This window comes from Ambystoma mexicanum, chromosome 3q (genome assembly GCF_040938575.1).
Source record: "Ambystoma mexicanum isolate Mex_15411 chromosome 3q, UKY_AmexF1_1, whole genome shotgun sequence".
Classification (NCBI taxonomy): domain Eukaryota; kingdom Metazoa; phylum Chordata; class Amphibia; order Caudata; family Ambystomatidae; genus Ambystoma; species Ambystoma mexicanum.
Window position 1 is genome coordinate 993,058,943 of NC_090926.1, and position 23,131 is coordinate 993,082,073.

Genomic DNA, 23,131 nt, shown 5'->3' on the forward strand with positions numbered 1-23,131 from the left:
AGGCTTTTGCAGAGAGGATAGATGAATATGAACAGGTGCGTGATCTGATAATGCTATACAATCAATGTTGGCATCTAAAAGGCAACTCACAAGGGGTTGAGATATAAATATATAGTCTAATCAAGATGGACTTTTGTGAGTGCTGGAGAAGAACGTGAATTCAGGGTCAGAAGGATGAGTAACACGCCAGGAGTCTATAGGATCTAATTCTGAAATGAATTTGGTGAATTGCATGTAGGACCTGGTATATTTATATCGAACAGTAGATTTCCTATCCAAAAATAGCTGCATAATCTCATTGCAGTCACCACAGACAATACGATTTTTGGGATTAGAGAGAAAGAAGCGGTTTTTAAGTTGCACCCAAAAGGAGGGATCTGGCAATGTAGGTCCATAGATGTTAAGGACAGTAAATTCAGTGGAGTCAACTAAAGGTTTTACCATTACCCATCTACCAATGTCATCAGATTCATTCGCCAATACTTGACAGTTACATTTCTAGTTAATTAGGGCTATAAGAACATTTTACTTCCCATTAGTGGCATTAGACAAGACTTGAGCCACCCAGTGACCTTATGTTTAGTCGCTCCTGCACTAGAGAGATGAGATTCCTGAATACAGGCAATGGAGAGTTTGGTGCTGTTAAAGTGGGAAATAATTTTCTGTCTTTTAATAGGATTATGTAAACCTTTATTCCACATTGTTACATTGAATGTAAGATATTACAGCAAGATAATAAACATGAAATAAAGCTTAGGAGTACTATGGTAATGAGTAGTACAAGAAAAGCTGTGAAAGTTATATTGAACCAAGAACTATTCAAAAAGGTGGAACAGTTCATGAGCACACTTGACAGGGACACATAAGGAAGGAAACATAAGGGGAGTGGGGAGACTAACAAAATCAACATGAATAGCATCAAACCAGAAATAAACACATCGGAAACTGTTGTGGTTAACAGGAAGCGGCCACTCCAAACCATGTTGAGTAAAAGGAAGAAAAAAGGGGGTGGGAGAGCCTCTGAGGAGAGGAAACCTTATGGCAAAGATCAGTAATGATTAAAGCTATAAGAGTAGCAACAATCAAGTCGGTGGTCTTGATGTGTCCATATCTTCTCTCCTCTGACTTTGGATAAAGTGTCTTAAGGCAATTGGATCTTGAAAAGAAGATGTATGACCATTAGGAGTCGCTTTAAGAATTGCCGGATGTATGATGCCATATCTCGCATTAAGCTGTTTAAGAGCAGGTCTAACAGCAAGTAATTCCTTCCTTCTTGTCACAGTAGCATTGGTTACATCCTGGGAAATAAAGATCCTTCTACCATTCCATGCAAGTTCTTTTATTGATTTCGCTTTTTCTAAGATTCGAAGCACATGGATGTAGTCCAATAGAGCAAATATGATGGTTCTAGATGAATTGTTGTTAGCACTTTTGGAGGGCTGTATGAGTTCATTGGTCCAATCTGGTGAGATCTCTGAATGTTCAGTCTGATTGAAGAAGGGTTTTCTAGGAGCTTCATTAGGAGAGAGTTAAGGAAGAGAATTGGATCATCTCCTTCAATGCCTTCTGGCAGTCCACCAATTCGTAAGTTGTTCCTTCTGTTGCGATTTTCCAAATGTTCAGTGTGCTTCTGCAGGGATTTGATGGTATTCTCAAGCACTTGGACGCTATCCGTGACGTCTTCGGTATTACTAACTCTGTGTTCAACTTCAGAGATCCTTGCTTCAAATGCAAACTATTTGTCATCAATTTGTTGCAATTTGACGTTTGTTACCTCCATAAAGGGGTTCAGAGCTTTTATTTTCATAAGAATGGCTTGCATGGTGGAGTCAGGGCTGTCCTCTTTAGGAGTCGGTGATTCACTTTTCTCTCTCTTGTTTGATGAAGAGATAGGTAATTCCTTAACTTGGCTTTTCTTGGATGCCATTTTGCAGATGTTTGATCAGTGGCACACTTAAGATTAATAGAACACTTGCACTCCAATTGAACCTCGATACAGTTCTTATGCAAGCAGGTATCTGTTTCACAGGTAGGTTGTTCGAATGCAATGGTACATTGAGGTAAATGCTCAGTGAAGGAGTAATGGCATCTGGTGAAAACCACTAAACACGTAGTATTCAATTGACAATGCAGCCTTGGTGAGTAAGTCAAGATGAAAGCAATGTAGCCCGCTAATGCTTCTGTTATGTTATGTTACTTGGCATTTATATAGCACCTAATGTATCATTGGTATGACCTCAAACCGCTGGTAGGTTGAAAGGCCTCGGCAACCGCAGTTCAAATCAGTAGAGAGCGAGTGTCAAATGGTGCATAGGCGCACCGGATATGTGTGCAGCTGGTGTGGTTGTTGCATGAAAGCTGCTTCGTAGCGGTAGGTGTTGTGCTGAGGAAGTCAGTTGGAATGTGTTCAGTCTGGAGGGTGGACACCCAGGCTGAGTTCTGGCTGTGTTAGGCTTGAGGAAACACCTAAGCTAGCCGGAATGTGCTCAGCTAGCTGTGTTTTATTTGGATGATGAGGTGTTCGTGGGGTCATGTTAGTATGAGAACAGCTAGGCCGAATGTGTCATAGCATAGCTGTTTTCTAGTTGAATGGTGGTGTATAGGGAAAAGTAAGCATGGTAGTGTGTTATGGTGGTTATCAGTAATGCCTGCGACCAAGCACGAGAGCAGGACAGGGGGCATACATAGCGGCATACGTTCGTTCGCTCCATCCACTCCATTCACTCCATCCACTCCATTCACTCCATCCACTCCATCCGCTCCATCTACTCCATCCGCCTCATCTACTCCATCATTTACATCCACTCCTTCCTTTCCATCCACTCCTTCCTTTCCATGCACTCTATCCTTTCCATGCACTCTATCCTTTCCATGCACTCTATCCTTTCCATGCACTCCATCCGTTCTATCTATTCGTCCTTTCCATCCACTCCATCCGTTCTATGCACTCCATCCGTTCTGTCCTTTCCATTCTTTTTCCAACCATTCCATCCCCTCTATCCACTCCATCCACTCGTCCACTCTATATTTTCCATCCACTCCATCGAGTCTAATCCATTCTACTCATCTGTTCTATCCTCTTCATCCGGTCCATCCACATCATCTGTTCCGTACACTTCGTCCGTGCCATCCACTTCGTCCGTGCCATCCACGCCATCCGTTCCATCCACTCCGTCAGTTCATCTATTCCATCCACTCCGTCCGTTTATCCATTCCATTCCATCCACTCCGTCCGTTCATCCATTCCATCCACTCCGTCCGTTCTATCCACTATGTCCATTCCATCCACCCCATCCGTTCCATCCACTCCATCCGTTCCATCCACTCCATCCGTTCATCCACTCCATCCACTCAAATCCAACCACTCATCCACTCCATCCACTCCATCCACTCCTTCCAATCCATCCACTCCATCAATCTATTTCATCCATCCTTTCCGTCCTTCCATCCACTTCATCCATTCTGTCGACTTCATCCGTTCCATCGACTTCATCTGTTCCATCTGTTTCATCCGTTCCATCTGCTTTTTCCATACCATTCTCTTCATCCGTTCCATTCTCTTCATCTGTTCTATTCACTCTATCCGTTCCATCAATTCGAATCGTTCCACCCACTCTAACTGTTCAATTCACTCCATCTTTTCCATCCACTCCATCCTTTGTCCACTCTATCCTTTCCATGCATTCCATCCGTTCTATCTATTCATCTGTTCTATCCGTTCCTTGCATTCCATCGGTTTGACCATTACATCCACTTCATCTGTTCCATTCCTTCTATCCGTTCCGTCCTTTCCATTCTTTTTCCGTCTTTTTCATCCACTCCATCCTTCGTCCACTCTATATTTTTCCATCCATCTTTTTTGCTCTGCCATACGATTTTGAATGTGAGCAGTATATTTCAAAGTAGTTGCTATACTTCAATGTCAATTCTCAAGGCTGTTCTAGTAACTGCACAGAGTTGTGACAGAACGTAGCCAGCCAAAGTTCAGACATATGTTCTTGAAGGTGTTAAACAGCTATGTTTTAGAATGGCAGTCTTGCTTTTATGTGAGTTAATAATGCCAATTGCGCATTAAAATAGTATGATATTTTCATGGCCAGCGAGTTTTAAATGTACTGTAATGACGTGGTGCTTGCGCAGATTTACAAATCGCAGTGGCCAGCAAAAAGTTCCACCATGTGTGCTGAAAAATATTTAAGTGTTATAAATAAAAGTAGTAAATGTGTCTTTATGCGAGGACTTAATGTTTCGTCCATTGTGCCATTAAATGTAGTATGTACCTTTTAAATTCAGTACCGGTCCGCGTTGTGAAGGAAAGTGCTTCCAGCACCTTCAGCGTGCTGTGTCCGACACGTGATCCAGAACAGCTGACAGGAACTTGGACTATGAAGTCACAGGACTTCGCGGCTTTAAGGCTCGGCCTCCCGACCCACGCAGGATGTGTAGTGGAGCCCCAGCACAGCACACAGGATGGTCCACGGACCACCAGGGAGATTAAAGAGCTAATAAGGGCATTTTACCTCGTGTGCTTTGGACTGTGAAGAATGAAAATATAAAGTTATAAACCGGAGCAGGAGTGGACAGATTAGGGGGGCATCTAGTACGTCGCCTCGTCACGCCCCCTTCCGAATTTATGAACATACCACAAATAATGTTCCTAAACAGGGCTCAAATCGGGGGTACACGCTGGGGGACGGAGTCCACCCATTTATTCAGAGGGTGGACTCAGTCCCCCCAGCTAAAATGAGAAACATTGAATGTCCTCTTTGAATTTATGAATTAAAGCCTCCCTCAGGGATCAAATCGCAGTCGGCAGTTTTGCAGGCCGGACACTTCACCCCTAAACTATATAACCTGATGGAAAATAACTAACAACTAAAGATGAAATGTCCCAATTTGGTACTGCAGGTCCCAGGGAAAACATTTGTATTGGTTCTTGGAGTTTAGAACGGTTTATAAGTCATAAAATCGATACAATAATGTCGAATGTCGAATTTCTTTTTTATTACGTTTTTTATTCGAAATGGGGGGTTCCCCCCAACCCCCCTTTTTTTTATTTTGACCTTTTTTTTACATGCGGAACCCAAAAAAAAATAAAACGTTCGACTTTTTCTTTTTCGACATTATTTTTTAGAATTTTTTGTAATTCAACATTATTTATTTGATTTTATGACTGCACACCGTTTAGAACATGTGCACCTTTTAAAGTTTTCAAAAACACTATTAGAAGAAAATATCCTCTCTTGGTTTTGTGCGTGTGTTGATTTTATGAAAGGCAAATGCCATTCGTCCCGTTCAATTTGGGAGGTTATGCAAAGCCAATTTAATGAAATGTGCATATTTCACCTTAATATGCTAATTTATGGTGACATCACATCCCATTGGATTTGCTGATGAGTCCTCCCACTTTAATTTTTAGGACTTGAGCCCTGTTCCTAAATAACTTAAGATCACCCATGCTGTGAATACACAACCAAAACATAACCATTCTAATGCTGAGCTTCACAATGTAGCAGGTGAAGGCGTAATCCCACGTAAATATGATTGGGACATTTCTTGGCAAAAACAACATTCTTTTTAAAATTTTCTTTCCGTAAAATATGTATCCGGAAACATATGGGGCCCCTAAAGTTTGCCCCCAAACATCTGTGCTCTATATTCTTCCAGTACGGGCGAAATAACTATTTTTTTAACCTGGCAGCAAATGATGCTAGGGTGAATAAGAGACTTAACAGCGCTCTACATGCTGTTGATAAGACCCATTCGGGTTTATCCTAGTTATCAAATCATTTAAAAAGCTACTTGCTCAATGAAGCCGTTAATAAGGTTAAAAGCACATTTTGAAGATTTAAACTTATTGCACACCATAGAGACTTCTTTAGCACTATTTGCCCTGAGAGAACATTCTATGCCAAACTGTGTAAGCCTTCCCAATTGTTTTCTTATCCCAGTGGGGGTCTTGGTAATAAACACTACAGCATCGGCATGGAGTAGTAATGGGAACTTTTTACCCTCAATTAATGGGGTATCCCAGTCTGCGACTAGATAATCACGGCCAGCCTATCAACATCAAGGGAGAAAAGCATCAGTGCAAGGACGCAGCCTTGTCTGACTCTAAACTCCACAATAGAACAAAATAGTCCTACCACTCAGCATCCTGCCTGTATCGAACTCTTGCTATAGTGTTCGATTACATGGTTGCTATTGCTCTTATCAATTCACAAAGAACTGCCCATAATGTTACTCTACTTACACTGTCAAAGGCAGTCTTCAAATTGATAAATACAAAAAATACAAAATTTAGAGTCAATTTTCTTGTTATCGCAAACTTTTGTAAGAGAGTGGTTAAAATAAAAACCTGTTTGTGCCACGAAAACCCTCATTGTAACTCTGATATTGCATAATTTTCATGAGCCTTTCTCAGGTGGCCTCTCCATACATTTTAGCCATAGTATCTATCAGCGAGATGGCCCGATCATTTTCTGGCAGTTCTGGGTGACCTTTCTTATATATCTGTATAATATTGGCACCATGCCACTTTCAGGAGACCATTTCTTTGGCATTCATTAAATAAATAAAAAAAGCTGTAAAGATAGCAGACCGAATCTCTGTGTCAACTAAGAAATCTCAGCCAGCAATTTAGCCGGCTTTGTTCACCACCATTTCGGAGAATGTTGGGATAGGAGAAACATCAGTCAATGGATGTAACAGAGAGATCTCACTGGGAGAATTGTCAGCTGCAGATATTTTCCAGAAATGGGATATCCAGATATCAGCTTGTATATTCGCAGCGGCTTCTAAATAATCTTGGGCTTTCAGACCTCCTGTTATAGTTTGCCAGACATTTCTGCTATCGTTTCTCACAGTGACCTCAATAAAAGTCTGCCAGGTGTTATTCTTAATCTGTGCTTCTTTTTTTGATTTAATTAAATTCTTATATTTAATGTGTAGCTTTGGGATAATTTCACTCTGATCTAGTTTATTGCTTCTAAAGCCAGCATTATGATTACTTTTCATTTATTTACACTCCCAGTCACATCACGTGTTACACTATCTATGAGTCTTACTAGAACATTTACCATGGTACATTATGTAAGGGATAATTAATTCTGCCAGCTACTAATCTCACATATGTATTAAACAGCACTAAAACCAAATCATTAAAATGGTCAAACTTTTAACACATCAGATCTGGATTCAAAGTTCTAATTTACATAACAGTCAATTCCAAATTCAAATGAGTCCAAACAGTGCAGCACCCATTTGCACGCCTTTAACTGACCCCGCATAAAAATGTACAAACCCAGGATAAGAAATCGGCAATACGGATCACTTTTCCTAAAACAGATTATCTTGTGATTGTTCAGAAAGAAATGCCAATCCTCATCCTTCATTTTTGATGCCAGGTCTGCGATATTCCAGGATAAAATAATACAAGTATTCAACTCTTAGGGTTGTCCAACTCCAGGCCTTGAGGGCTGGTTCCATATTGAAATTTCAGGATATCCCTCATTAATATTCATGAGATATATTTGCATACAGTGGTTCTAAATGTATGCACATTTATGCTCATGAATATTAATGAGGGATATCCTGAAAACCTGTCATGTTTCCGGCCCTCGAGGGATCTCTTCCAGTATACACACCATGTTGATTATTTATTTTACAGGGTTTTAAATGACATGGTACTGTTTGTGCTACAAGTTCTGGTACAGCTGAATTAACCCTGGTATACTGCTGCAAAACCAAAGGGTGTTATGTGGAGGATATGTGGTCAAATCTATTGGCTCTCTGCAGTGGTTATCTTTCCAAAACGATCCCCTTGACCAAGGAGTTTGAAGAGTTACTGGTGGATTCAGGATGGAGGCTGTGGATTACGCGGGCAGTATGGCACTGTCTTCTATCCCTGGGCAGAATGAGGCCACCCCAGTTAATTCTGTACCGAATCAGCCAGCAGTTGGGGGCGTAGAGGGGACACAATTGTATGTTGGTACACAGCAGGACTGCAAAGGACACTTGCAGGAAGGGATGAGCAGAAGGTACATTTAGAAGATCAACTGAAGTTTGCATTTGGAAAGTTATATTACATGGTTATACCCACTGCTTGTAGGTCAAGTTAATTGCAGATAACTCCAAGAGCAGCCCATCACTGGCATAAGAGCGCACGGTATCCCTTGTGCCACATCTTTTCCTGTCGGACTATGCGCAGTATTGCAGAGCTAGTGTCCCGCCATAGTCAGTGTAGACTGACTAGCCTTCTTCCTCGGTAGCTACATTACCTACAGACCCTGGACATTCAGTTATGTGCATGGGTGCAGGCGCTGTAAAAGTGTGACGATTTGCAATAAAGAGTTGTAAACACCCTAAAGTAGTTAAAGCATTTTTTAAGGCATCTAAAGGGCGAAACAGGTTCATTGTCTTGTAGCACAGTAGGTGTTTCTATCATGAAAGTGCAGAGACACTCTTAGCTAAATTCTAACATGTACACACACAGGAACAGAATGGGGTTTTGCCATCATACAATGCTTCTATGAATTAGGCCGATCGTCTCTATGGAGATCTACAAATATATGCACCAGTGCCTCATGGGAGGAGTCTTCTTGGTTAAAAGAGGTGAAGGTTTTCACTGCAGCCACACACAGTCATTTAAATCGCTACATGCAATGTGAGAATGATAACGTCTACCAGCTAATCATGCGGGCAAACCACTGCTCACTTTCCCCACCTAAGATCAACAGTGGCAGCAGAGACATTTCCCATGAATATGCGGGAGTGACCGAGCATACCCAGGGGCTCTGAACTAATTCAAGAGGGTTACGGGGTGATTTCCCACTGAGAACATTTTTTAAATAACATGTTAAAATTGTGCATTTTACAGCACACTTTCCTTGAAAATTGGGTAAAAAGCCACACAGTTTACAATCGTTTTGTAGGGTAACACGTGAAAAAATACACTTGATGCCAAATCACCAACAGTGCACAGGATCATTTTGCAGCACATGTTCATGATGCCTTTGCCCACAATATTGGGCAGTGTAAACAATGCATTTTAATGCTGGCAGTTCAATACATGTACATGCTGGCTGCACACATTTGTGCTAGTATTACCGTGCAAGAGCATACTCCCTTTGGCTTTGCCCATAATGCTAGTAAAAATGCCATGCCACTGTGGAAAAGATATCCATACTGACTGCACTAACGTAGGTCAGTATGGCTCGGTAGAACACTCATCGTGTTGGCTATGCACATAATACCAGTACAACATGCCATGCTACTGTAAGAAAATGTTCATACTTGCTTCTCCAAAACCTCCCAAACCCCATTCTCACTACCCCGTCCATATACACCTTCATACACATTCAGAGATGCAGCCACACACCACACCTTACAAGATTTCTCTCTCGTTCACACACACACCCATAGAACATTCACACTGTGTTCTCATTCATACCCTTACACAACATTCACAGCACCCTCGCTCGTACAGGCACTTATACAAACATTACCCATTGCATGCACACAACCACACACACATACACAGCCTCACATGCATGCGTACACATAAATAGATAAATATGTTCTTACCTGCTCCTCCAGCTCCAGGCTGTTTCCAAATTGCTCTCAGTCTTCCAGCTCCTGCGCACCACGCAAACCAGGAAGCTGATGGCGGCTCTGCCTGGTTCTTGACATGTGCAGTCGAGCCAGAGTGTCACAAATTACTGCCCCTGGAAAAACTCAATGTGCTAAGCACACCTACCCACCTTTGGGCCTACAGCTATCCAGCCTGCTTGCCCAATGAGCCATGCAAGGCTGGAGAAGCGAAGTACGCTAACCTTGCATGGCCCACAGGGCACAGGTGCTGGCAAAACGTGACTGGAAACTAAATTCCCTGCTTTTGCGGGGGTGGCTGGTCGATGCCCGTCGCTTATCATGGAACCAAAATCACTATAATTTATTAGCAATCTTGTTTGCTAAACATATGCAAAATACATTCTTTACATTTTCAGTAAATCCTGGCATTTTTAGCACATGTCATTTTACATTCCTAAACACATTAATGCCTAACTACATGTAACAGAATGCAATATGATAAGAGGCTAAAACCCAGTAATCGTTGATTATTTCACACCTGACATTGGAAAACTTGAGCTCCTCATAAACTATCCCATATGACTTACTAAGTTCAAGACGTAGACCCACCAAGATCCCAGAAGACACTTATAATAAACAGATCTGCTTGTATTACCATTTGATAAAGGCATGCCTCGTGTTATATATAATATGCACATCAAACAATCCACATCCACGCTTAAGCAGAGCTGAGATCTTAAGAAGAAATGGCGACTCTTCATTTGTTCAAGTTTTCTTCTGTAGCCATTAATCAAACCCCTGCGCATTAGAGTTGCATTAATAGAAACAAAGATAATGGGAATAGTAAAGTATTTGCCACCCGGTGGCCTGCAGTAAGAGCAGCTGGGAGACGGGGACGTCATTTCACCAAAATGCTTGGGGTAGCGGAAGTGACCTCACACGACTATTGACCTCTGATGACATCATGGGAAGTGATGTCATTTGACCCCACCCAGAAGTGACATCATGGGAAGCGATGGAACCCGCCTTTCACCCGTTGTCAAAACAGGAAGTGGCATCACATAGCATTGTTTCTCAGTACACTTCGAAAAATATGGTTACAATATCACTGTAAAGTGATATACATTGATACAAGAATGGATCACCATATGTATCATTAATATCAGTGCGTATAGGCCCATATTACCAATTTACTGTGAATGCAAGCAGGCGTCCAAGGCCGAACGATAATGATGTGTTATTATATAGCACTTAAGCTCTTCATATAGAACAAATATACATACAATATCACCCAACCTGTGTTGGTACTCATTTATCAACCTCAGCAGGATGAAAGGCTGAGTTGACCTTGCTGGGCGTCCAACCAGCCACCTGCAGATCACACACACATTGCAGCAGCGAGCACTCAACCCACAGAGCTATTTTACCAGTTATAGCTATCAGTTTGATTTTAAAAAAAAGGTTTAGGGTTATCCAGGAAGACCACAGGAGCAGCAAGGGAGACCCCTGGTGGCCCCTAAATGACACCCCGGCTATGAGACTATAGGTCACTTGCAGTGCCTTCCTGGTGGGTTTTCCAGAGGCCGCAAATGGGGGGAAATAGTCCCACCACAGCAGCAATGGCCTGTTGGTCTAGGATTCCTCTTCCAAACTTTCAGGTTCTCCATGGTGAAAGGCCATTCTTGTCTGATGTGCCCCATGCACTCTCTGCGCATGGGTGTGGTGGTGGCAGAAGGGAGGATGCGATGCCTGCCACTACCCACCCACTGCTTTGCAGGGTAGAGTATGGCAGCAGCCACTAATCTGTCTGGTGTGAGTGCAGCAGGGTGGGAATCTGCAATGAATCTCTACCCGCCAGCAATGATGCCAATGAACCACACTGCCCCATGAATAGTACTGGTGCTCATGCTACCACTATTTGTCATGGCTACATTCTTCAAGTGTCCCTGAAGCATACCAGTGACTGTTAACATTTGTATGGATGCTCATCTAATAACATTGTGAGTGTCATATCTCTGATTATGTCTCTTTCCCCACACCTACATATGGGATAAAATGCCCCCTACCATATGATATAGGGATATTGCAGGTCACCAAGGGGGTTCCTGACCAAATGAAGAAATAGGGCTGACGGCAGAGAGTAGGTCATGGTCCTGCAAGGTGACCCGCAATATCCTTTTTACATACGGTAGAGCGTATTTAATTCTCTACAATACATAGTCGCGCTATCATCCCCTTTAATGCTTGGTCGCTTGCTTACACTAATTCAAGAGATCTTCCAGTTGTTGATACATCTAAACAATCTATCATCTGTCTGCAGATGCGTGGCTAGGGGGGCTGAAGGGACTATATACCTGGGTCTTTTGGCTGTAGCCCGGGATAGAAGCTCAGGGACTACAACCAAAAGTCTAGCTAGCCCCATGTCCCTGACATTAGCGTAGCCCCGGACCTTGTCCAGACCTAGCAACACCCCTGTCTGCTTAACATGCAGCCTGTAATATGCTGCCAAAAAATGTTGTAAGTAGTTTCATGCAATGCATACATAAGCCGTTCGGTGGTTTAAAATGAGTGGTAACACGTAGATAGATGTGTGCTCCTTGTGTTAAACTCCTAGAGTGCACACAATAAATATTCTACCATTTAAGACTGGCAAGTGTCACAGAAAGCTATTTCACAAAATAGGAATCTAAAAAGCAAGCTAGTCTGTAGTAGTGGCTGGAATTCGTCTCTGTGTGCGCAAAAGCAGCGAGCATTGTGGCCGTACAATTATTATTGTAAGAATTCTCATTATTTGTGCTTTATGTAGCGCCTCATGCTAGACGCTTCCAGCTTCTAAGCACTGGACTAATAATCAAACCCATGTTGCATGACAGAATTCTGTTCCCAAGGTGAGCACAATTGTAATTTGTACTTACAGTCACAGTGGTGATATAATTTTCTTATTACAAGTGAGTAGTGATGCCACTAATATACTGTAATAAGAACATTATTTCCAGCTTGTATGTGGCTATTACAGGCAGCCAAGTATTGCTATAGCGTTAATGCCCCATTCTAGGGGCTGGATGGCGGGTGAGGGGTGGAGGGGGAGTAACGGCCCAGATGCTCAAGTTATTGAGCGATAACGCAGGCACCGGAAAAAACAAAAAAAGGGACGTAGTGTGGGGTAAAGATGGTGGAGGGGTAAGTCGGCTGTCAGGTGGGATGGAATGCAGGCTTTCACTGGAGGTTCAAGCCAGCGTTCCTAGCAACCTGATTGGCTGGCTCCCCCGTCAGGGTTCTAAAATTCTTTAATGATTGGAAGGGGGATAACCCTGTTAACCTGCCCACTGTCAAAAGCAGAATTTTTTTTAATGATTTATGGATTTTGATGGGTATCTGTAAATTATTCATCCAATCGCTGAATATATCATTTAGTATGGGCCCCCTCACCACGGTACCAGATATAAACTTCAGGCTTTCATTTAACACAGTAAACATATTTCCGGAACTTACGTTGCAGGTTGCATTATAAACTGATTTGACCGAATGAATACAGGCTGCATTACGCCCATGCAAATAATGTGGCAACTCCACATTATGAAATGGAGTTAAAATCTTCTGCTGAAAACATGTACCAACAAAACAGGGTCTTGGTCGCCTGTGAAAACTAGATATGCAGCGATTATTTATAAAACACGAAACCTATCCCCTAACTTATATACAGGCCCTCTCTGCGAATCTATATACTTTCTATATTGTGCCTGGAAGGTCTTTGGGTATTGCTACCCTTGTTGATGAACTTGTTGCAGTTGTTAAACACCACTTCTTGAAGGATTTGCTAAGCATAATGCAATCTCCATATGCTTTAATCGACTGGAAAAATTGTCAATTGCAGAAAAGGAATCGGAAGCTTTACTGAAAGTGCATGTTCCCAGTTGCAGTCTGGGAACATGCACTTGCACTTGCACTTGCACTTGCAGTCTGGGACAAGTCCTATAGTTGTGATGCGCTTTACGAAAACATAGTAAACATCTCTCAAGAGTCTCATTAATTCTCTCAGTTTGGCAACTTGACTGTGGAATGAAATTCTACTAGGCTCTATGAAAGTATACGTTTATCCACAGATGGAATGTTACATGTGTTAAACTCAGTAGCTGCTAAAACAAGCAACTAATGAAACAGCTGAATAGTTTGCTCCATCTCCGAATGCAAATAGGGTTGATTTTGTTCAGTATTTTAAAGCTATTAAACTACAGATCCAGTCATCAGTTGCAAAATATGCAGATAGGGTAGTACATCTCAGGTCTGAATTTAATTACCAGGAAGTAGTGGTGGTCTGGCAAACATAGTTGGGGGTGACAAAACCAAAGATGCATGCAAAAGATGTCTAGCTATCAGAAAGTCAAATAATTTTCTCAGATTTCCCGTCCTATTTGGACAAACACACCATTACCTCCTTAAGACAAAGTTCGCTTTCTGACTGAAGCTTTGCTATGTAATTGTAATTGGTTATTGATAACATTAATATCGAAGAGGTTGCTAAGCACAGACCCAGGATTGAAGTCTGTGTTGTTCTGTGTCGTCTTGCTTCCCAGGCGGGCACGTTGCCCCAGAACTATCCTCCCGCCAACTCAAGTGTTGAAATAATCTAATTCTACCCTGGATATGTTGGTCAGATACTACTGCTTACCAATCACCTTGTTCCAGGGAAGGTAATGGTCGATTGTATGGCACAGAGGCTTCTATGTCATTCCATCGCCTGGATTTATTTTTAGCTGAGTTTTTTGCCGCAAAACTCATTGATTTTAAAAAATAATTGTTTGGGGGTTTTCACCCCAAACACTCTTTCACAGCTATTCACAACCTATTTCCCGCACCCCCTACGCTTTATATCACTTTACCCACCACACATTCTTTAATGAGTTTTTGCAGCCGAAAACACAGCGAAATAAAACGAGCGATAAAACGTACCGCACAGAGAGTCAGTAAGTGGCTATTTACTCTCGCATGGTTATTTCCAGAGCCGATCATAGCCCCTTGGCTTCTGGTCTGAGGCAATGAATGGCGTGGGCTCACTTTCTGCTTTGAATGGCAACCAGCCTATATCTAAGTGCCCGTGGTTTATACGCTGGGGAGCTGAAGCATAGCTTTCTCCCCTCAGCAGCGGAACAACCCTGCCATCTGACCACTCTGCTGGCCTCTCTCTGTCAAACGTGTTAAAGTGAAGGTTGATGGCTGGAAGTTTTTGAAGTAATCAAACTCTTTCAAACTCTAGATGAAATCACCCATTAGCCAATCATGGTGGTGGATCAACACTAGACCGGAATTTTGCCACGTCACTCTCCATAAAATGAACAAGCACATTGAAGGGGTGTAGGGCAACCCAGGACACAGAAGGAGATGCTACAGCAACAGGAGCAGATCAGTTGTGCTTGTTCATTTCGTTACCACTACTGATTACACCAGTGGGTAACCGCCAGACTCGTAATCAGGCCCATTATCTGATAAATCTTTTAAAGTTTATACTCATTCACTTAGGGCCTCATCACGAGTTGGGCGGTAGCTTTTAAATGTGGCAGTAACGCTATTACCGCCGCATTTAAGGGTCCGGCCAATCACGAGTTGGGCAGAAAGATGGAGGTTTTGCTGGAGGTAAAATTCTCCACTTTCCACCCATTTTCGGCGCTATTAGCACAGCGCTAATTGCGCCAAGAAACCCCCATTGGACCCAATGAGGAATGGTGAGTTACCTCTGTACTGCTACTTATGAACTTAGAACACTGCCCATTCCTTTTTTTAAGAGAGGAAGCCTCATGAGACAGGAAAATAGGAAGTGACAGTTTCAAGAGGTCTGACAGCCAAAACTAGCTGGGCTGCAGAAGAGGAAGTGAGATCATTGCAGAGGAAGGAAAATAGAATTGAACATCTCTTTTGAATTGAAAGGTATTGCCCTGAGATCTTGGTCATTTGCCTTTTATGTTGGGAAAGGAGGATACTTTACATTCCATTTGGTGATAAAGACAATAGTCATGGGTTCTCCCAACTCTAAAAGAGAAGGGATATAACTTCTGTATAAAGTTATCACTCGTTATTGGTGAGGGCCAGCCAGTGATTAATTTGTGTCTTCCGGGGCTGGGCACCTGGACATATTTTATAGCACCAAGATTACATTTTATTTTAAAATGTTCCCTCAGTCAAGGCTTCTAAGGTAAGCACCATTTTTGAGGATCAGGGGCCAGTGAGCAGAAGATAAACATGTCTTGCAAGATACCTTCCTCCCCACACCACACCATGCACAATCAGAGGCAGGCCTGCTCCCTGGCACACATGCACACATTCATACACAGTCACTCACCCAGGAAGGCCGAAATGTGTGGAGAGGTAAAGGAGCACACCCTAAGCATATTTAGGCCTGCAACCTCCCAGCCTGCATCCGAAATGGGCCTTAGATGGTCATGCCTTTTGGGAATTGAAACTGTCATCAAAGGGAAACAGTTAAATTCAGTCTGAGCACTTGGGAGCTCTTTTGCTGGGCTGGCCTTGGCTCGTCCATAATGGCGATGATGGCGGATCGGGCCCGTCACCCATTTTGGACTGATCGATCAGCAAGAAATATCGAGACTTAGTACCACCAAAAATGAAATCTGCCAGTCACGAAGTCAAAGTTATATAAGTATAACTTTTATTCTGTACAGATATAAATATGAAAGCAGATAGCTATCTGGCTCTCAAGCGCCTTGCAGTGTGTACCAACAGACACCGCGAGGGGAGAGAGTCCTGAACATTACAAAGCATGCCTTATTTATACCCAGTCCCGGTCATTGCCCAGCCCATCTCCAAACTAATAAGTTACAAAATAGGGTCCATGCCCAGTTCACATGGCAAATATGACAATATTGGTTTACACTTTTGACATGTTGTCTTGCCCTTAAGGATACAATGCTGGAAAACTTTGTTCTAGTCACCTTTGTGGATCTTTCCTTGTTCACTGAGCTTTAGGGTAAGCCCTGTTCCAGGAGATGTGCACAAAGGATTCCTCCCAAAGCACACTGCTTTAGTTACTTTGCATTGTGTGCCATTGTTTGAATGAGGATGAGAGACACAGATAACACTTTGAATGGCAGTTCCTCTTGAGTGCACGGTCTCTTTGCACAGACCAAACATTCTGCTCTTGGCAACCTTAATGTTGACATAGGCTCAAAGGTCACTCTGCTCAGTGGCAGCTAGAAACACAGTTAATCATTTCAGAACAGAAAGCAGGAGTTAGAATCAAAATGGCAGATGTTTCTAAAATGGCAGCTTTAGTCAATTCTATTCAGGGCATTTTAGACGCGGTTTTCTGTACAATGTGAATGTGATTAGGCCAATGTTCATAATCAGATGGTATTATGAAAATATGGTTTAATAAACCTTCCTTTTGGCCTAAACCAAGAGCATTACTCAAACATACATATTATTCAAAACCCATGCATCGTATTATTCAAAACCCATTGGCTGAGAACCTTCTCTTTGTATGCAGAAAAGAACAGAATTGGGACTATGGTTGATAGTATAAGAAGGAGGCTTGGCATCCCGGTTGCCTACGGGAGCCATTTTGAAGATCAATGATTGAAAAAATCTAGAAAGCCTATCAGAAGGCCTAATAGAAGCATCATTGAGCTTGCTCCTATTCGCAAAGAGAGAACATCCTAAAGGTGTTAAGACTTGCTTTTCAAATTCATTAAGATTAGTCCCATCAAAATTCCTAGTAATATTATCGTTCCAACGACCAAAGAATAGTGCTCTAAGTGAGGCATAGCAGGCAGGGGTTAAAGGAAGAGGATGAATATACCACCCCAGGCCCTTTTCCGCATGTTGCGGTAGGTGTGAACACACCCAGCAATTCGTTTTATTCAGAATTGTATGGGTAGCGTTCATAATCATTAAGAGAGTGTTATTATGGTAACCCTGTCTATGTTGGAAGTCTCAAGGAGGAAGAGTGTGCAGATGCACGAAGGGTGGAGACACAGTGGAGATACTTGCAGTTGGTAACAAGTTATCAAGCGGAGGCACTTCTTCAAGGTACCAAAGCCCAAATGAAAATACGGTGACTAAACTAACTGACATTGTGATCAACAAACATTTGGTCCTTGGGAACCATAACCCTTGATGGGTAGATTCGTCATCAGAGGAGTGACCAATATTCATCTTTGCACAAGCGATTTTAAAAATGGGAATTGTTTCTCAGAGTCCATTAAGAAGCCTCTCTGTTAGGCTCATTAAGTTCATCCGACGGTGGCCCCTGACCACGTGGCCCATCTTGATTGAAGGTAACTTCGCTGGTCCCGACTCTTATTTATTTTCAGCAGAATAGTGATGAGGGACTGGCTCAACGATGGTCTCTCGTAGACACAGCCGATGATGTGCTGTAAGTTCTATTTCTTGGTCGCAGATCATACCTCAACACTCCAGGTACGGTGTGATCTGCAAACAGAGTGTAGTCGCTTCCTGAAGGCAATGAAGACAATGGAGGAGCAGAAGCAAGATTGCTTGATGGTGAAGAAGATCTTGCATAAGAAGCAACAATCTCTCCAGGCCCCACGGGCTCAGGGAGGGTTTCTATTGACAAAGCAGCAATCTCCGCAGGCCCTGCATGCTCAGGAAGGGTTTCCGGGACACCCTTGGTGTCGGTCAGAACAGGCTTGTTATGAACATCAAGGTCAACAGTTCCCTTCTCCTCGCCTCTGTCGTAGGCCGAAGGAAAAGGAATCTTCTTCAAGTGTGTCGTGTGGATCCAGTTCTTCTTGTCGGTCACTCGGATGGCAGTCTGTGTGGACAGGAGGACTTGATGTGGTCCTCTCCAGCGTGGTGTGAGACAGGAAGCTCTTTACTTTCACGAGCACTCAGTCACCATGGCGAAGTCGATGACTTGGTCCCTCGTACTTTACTGGGAGGGCTTCTCACACCTGTTGATGAATCAAAATACAGGTTCTGAGTTAACTGGTCATGATAGTCAGAAAGAAGTAAATTTTTGACATCTTTCAGTAATTTGGGCTCTGGTATCCTAATAAGGGTATAGAAGGGCAGCCAAAACTAACCCTTGTTGTCGGAGTTCCTCTGCCCCTATTGTGCAGTAGGCATATACTATGCAACTTTGGACAAGATGCTCAGCAGTCTTTGGAATATTTACATCAACCTAGACAGGTTCTAACATTTTGCAAAATCTTTTTTTGGTACATATGTGAGTTGGACCATGAGTCATTGTCACCATAGCGGTAACATAAGCATTGGGCAGCATCCATTTTAGTTTTTCAGTGTCTACCTAACAACCCTCATCATCTAAACTTGCTGGACCCTCAGCCCCCTGTTTAATTTCATATAGAGTAGCATCAACTTGTATTTCTTTTATGCAACCAATTCTTTCATCTATCACACAAGTGTTAGTGACCCCTTTTGTAGGGTCCAACACATACATCTTTGAATGAAAATCAGTGGCAGTTTGTTTGGCTATTCTGTCAGCAAAAGCGTTTCCTTTTCCCGCATCATCTATTATTTTCTGGTGTGCAGCGCACTTCATTATTGCTAACTGTGTAGGAAGTGCAAGTGCTGAAAGTAGCCGAACAATCAAGGTGCCATGTTGTATTTTAGTTCCATGCGAGGTCAAGAAACCTCTCTCTGCCCATAGTCAACCAAAGTTGTGAACCACCCCAAAGGCATATTGGCTGTCCGTATATATGTTCACACTAAGCCCTTCAGAAAGTTCACAATCTGGTTAACGCAATAATTTCTGCGGCCTGCGCAGAATTTTTGCGTAATTCGTTTGGTTTAGACTATCATGCTTAAAGTGGTGTTTGCATAAGCAGCAGTGGATGTACCATCCGAAAGTTTGAAGCAGGAGCCATCCCAAAACAGCTCCCCTTGTGGTTTCTTTAAGGGTGTATCATTTAAATCAATTCTGCCTTTAGTTTCTTGCTCTGTGGTATAGAGGCAGTCATGTGACATCTTGTCACTGCAAGCAATTTCTTGCGGTAGAGGCAATAGTTTCGGCCGGATTTAATGAGCAACTTCTCTTAATTTGAATATGGGGTGCAAATAGAATCAGCTCGTATCTTGTTAATCTTGCTGATGTAAGATGTTGCATTTTTTGTTCTGTTTAATAGAACGTCTACAGAGTGAGGTACCATCATTGTTAGGGGGTGACCCAGAACCATACCCTCACTCTGTTTTACAGATGCAGCGGCAGCAGCAACTGCTCTCAAACATCTTGGCAAAGCGCATGCAACAGGGCCAAGTGTGGAGGAAAAATAACCGCACAGTCGATTCTTTCCCCCATGCTCCTGCGTTGAAACAGCCAAAGCACATCCTTCACATTCATGCACATACTAGACAAAGGCCTTTTTTATAATTTGGTGTGCCCAAAACTGGCGCTGAACACAATGCAGCCTTGATAAAGATCAAAAGCTTTCTGGCAATACATGTTCCACAGTAAGAGCAAAGAAATGCCCTTCTTTGTCAATGCCAACATTGGAAAATGTAGGATCCACTATCTACAGTATGAAGCCATACCTATCAAGGCTCTGACTTCTTTCTGTGTATTGGGGACAGACATTCTAGAGAGTTTTGTATCCATTCAGGTGTCAGTCTTTTCCCCTCCTTTGACAGGAGATAGCCTGGATAGGCAACCTCCTGTCGACAATATTGAAACTTTTTAATGAAGCCTTATGCCCATGTTCTGCTAGATGAATAAGCACAAACATGGTGCACTCCTTGCAAGCAACTTCAGAATCTGCAGCTAGAAGAAGATCGTCAACATACTGCAACAAAGTGCAGGTGGAAGACAAATCAAGCGTATCAAGCTGTTCCTTCAACGCTCTACTATAAATGCTTGGAGTCTGTGTACCCTTGTGGCACACAAGTAAATGTAAACGAGCGTCCCCCTAAGGTGAATGCAAACAAATATCTACTCGCAACATGTACAGGAATACTAAAGAAGGTGTTCTTTAAATCCACAACACTAAAATGAGTAGCTAAAGCTGGAATCATTGTCAATATTGTAGTCACATCAGGTACAATCGGAAACTGTAGGGCAACAATCTTATTAATAGCGTGCAAATCAATAATGTAGTAGAAAGGACTCACATTATCCCTTTTCTTATGCACAGGTAAAATCGGACTATTACACACACTCCCTGCAATTTCCTCAATCACACCAAAATGTGTACAAAATCAGAGACAATACTCTTCAAAGCCTGTTCACCTTCAACCAAAATCTTATATTGCGGAATACGTGGTAATTTAACACCAGGTTTCAACACAATTTTAACAGGTTCAATTTGTAAAATACCAACGTTATTGTCATTAACTGCCCATAGACATGTCCGAACTTTATCTAATTCAGATGGTAAGGGTCTAGATAAAAACTGTGAAATGGAAGTTTGTTGAGGTGAAATCGTTAAATGCACTCCATCCGAAGAACAGTAAAGTACAGAATTCAATTCTTTCAACAAATTTAACCCCAACAAATTTTCGCCATAATCTGTCGTCAAAAGAAATGGACATGAATCAGTAAATGGCCCCAGTGCAATCGGTACTGGCTGAGAGACCGGACTAACCACTGGCGTACCAGAAAACCCTACAGAAATGTTGTTCTGCCCTGACAAAGGAATATCCGGAACCCGGGAATGATCAATGGAACACTTCTGTGCTCCTGTATCTATCACTAATAGATGCTTCCTCTTCCCCACCTGCATCTCAACGTAGGCCCCTTTCTGATCAACGGGAATGGGTACTGGTTCCAGACTCTGCTTTGGGCAGTCCTAGCTGAACCGTATGTCATCAAATGCAGGATGCTCAGAAAAATAAACAGTCAAAGGATTATCAAAAATGTTCTCACTTTTGACACTATGGGCCTCATTACGACCCAGGCGGTAAGTTACCGCCTGGGCCGTGACTTTACCACCATGGCGTAAACTACGTTTACGCCATGGTGGTTGGCGGACTTACCGCCCCATTCCGACCTTGGCGGGGCGGTAAGTCCCCAATCCCCATTTACCCTTCCCCATTCCCATTTTTGCCCCATAGGGCATAATGGGAGTGGGGAAGGCGTTAATTACGCCACCGTAAATTACGGTGGCGTAATTAACTCCATGGTCCCTTAGCGCCATGGATTTTAACACCTGCTAAAAGCAGGTGTTAAGTCCGCCATGGCGCTAAGGGACCTCGTACTCAGGCGGTAAGGGTCGGCGCTATTAACGCCGCCGTAAAACCCTTACCGCCTGAGTCGTAATGAGGCCCTATGTTGCTGAATATCCTGTGAAGATGACTGTTGATTCTGAGTGAACTGACTTCTACCAGGACCCCCTATCCCAGGACGGCCCCTGGATTGTCTACCTATGGCACCATATGTGCTATTCGATCTCTGCTGAAGGATCGGGCATTGGGCTCGCCAATGATCTTCCTGCCTACAATATGCACATTGGTTCATGTGTACAGGACCCAGTTGAGCATTACTCTGTGGTGTAAATTGGCCTCTAAACTGCATATTCCCACCTCTGGCCCCTCTGACAATCTGTTGCAACAGTACTTTAGCTTTCAAGTCTCCCTTCTTTTTCTCCACTCTTTCTTTCTCTGAATTAACTCTATTTTCATAATACTGAGCCGTATGCAATACTTGATTGTGATTTTGCTTGCCAAGCACTCTCAGAAGTCATAGTTTGTGATTGGATTTCAGGCAACAATCCGCGCACAAACTTGTCTACAAACAGCCTTTTTCCTGACTCTGTACTTTAGTCTTGACCACTAAAGTCTGAAAATACTTGTTTCAAATCAATTTAAAAATTCAGTAGCACCTTCAGATTTCCCTTGGATGCAAGCTGTAAGCTTGTCCCAAACTATTCTTCTTTCTGGAACCAAGGTTTTCAATTTAGCTACTATTCTGTCAGTCAACATCAATGTCACATGTGGCGGTTTCTCACCAGCGTTATGTTTCCCATCTATTAGCACCAAGTTAACCCATTTATCACCCATCCCTGCCTGATCATCTACAGTTCTAATCTGTTTCCATAAATCATCAGGTAGGATCACAGGGAACATCAAATATATATCACTCAGCGTGAAAACGTACAAATGCAATGCAGATTCAATTTCTTTATAAAATCCTGTTGGATTCTTCCTAATATCTGGAATTGGTTGTCTAATGGCATTCACTTCCTGTCTAGAAAATGGGACATGCACAAACTGTGAGACATAAAGTGCTTCAATAGTAGTGGCTGGTGTGCCTGCTGCAGCATTAGCTGGAATTTCTACTTTAGGAACAAAGTATCCCTCATTGGCAATTATAAAGTAGGCAATTCTGAATGCTTATTGAGCAACAAAGCTAAATCTAGTGACAAAGTAGTCAAAGCAGTATCAGGCGAAAATGCTCTCTTATAAATGACCATCACATCTGCGGGACAACAAACCTTTCTCTTCATAAACTCATCTTGTAGATACTCTACCATCACCTGTAACACTTTCCTTTGCATTGCCGGAGCATACTGACTAAACGTGTCATGCACTTCAATGGGAGAAATTGAAACATCCT